Source organism: Lynx rufus, unplaced genomic scaffold, assembly GCF_022079265.1.
Source record: "Lynx rufus isolate CCGP_SWC_20201006 ecotype Redwood Valley unplaced genomic scaffold, mLynRuf1.p SCAF_1, whole genome shotgun sequence".
Lineage (NCBI taxonomy): Eukaryota > Metazoa > Chordata > Mammalia > Carnivora > Felidae > Lynx > Lynx rufus.
In genome coordinates, this window is record NW_025814823.1 from 183,055,506 (window position 1) to 183,056,109 (window position 604).

Below are 604 nucleotides of genomic sequence, written 5' to 3' on the forward strand. Positions count from 1 at the left end.
ATTGAATCTTTGGAGTGTGAGGCCTCCCTCTGGTACATCATGAGTACTTGAAATAGACTCTTGGTCTGGTTTCAAATTCAATTTTTGTTTTGTTTTTAAAGAACATTGATAAAATCAGAGAAAGCATATTGTTTATTCAATCTAATCCATCTGCAAGGTAAGGGAATTACTCAGTATAATGTGAAGACAAATGAAATGGATTAAGTGAATCTTGGATGACCTTCAACATTTTTCTGCCCCTAAAGGCTGGGTTTCCAATAATCACTCAGTCATTTAAACATAAGACACCTGAATGTACGTAGGCATTGTGTGTATAATTGAATGTGTATAATTGTGTGAATAATTGTGCATACGTACATTGAATGTACATATGTATGTATAAAATAAATGTATGTATGTATAAAAATAAATGTATGTATGTATTAAAAATAAAATAAAATAAAATAAAATAAAATAAAATAAAATAAAATAAAATAAAATAAAATAAAATAAAATCAGCTATCCTTGCTTTGGCTCCTCCTTAACATGCCACTTTAACATCTTTATTTTGTTCTCTCCAGCCCCCCCTCTGTAACCCATTGCTTACAGTAGCCACTTATATTTC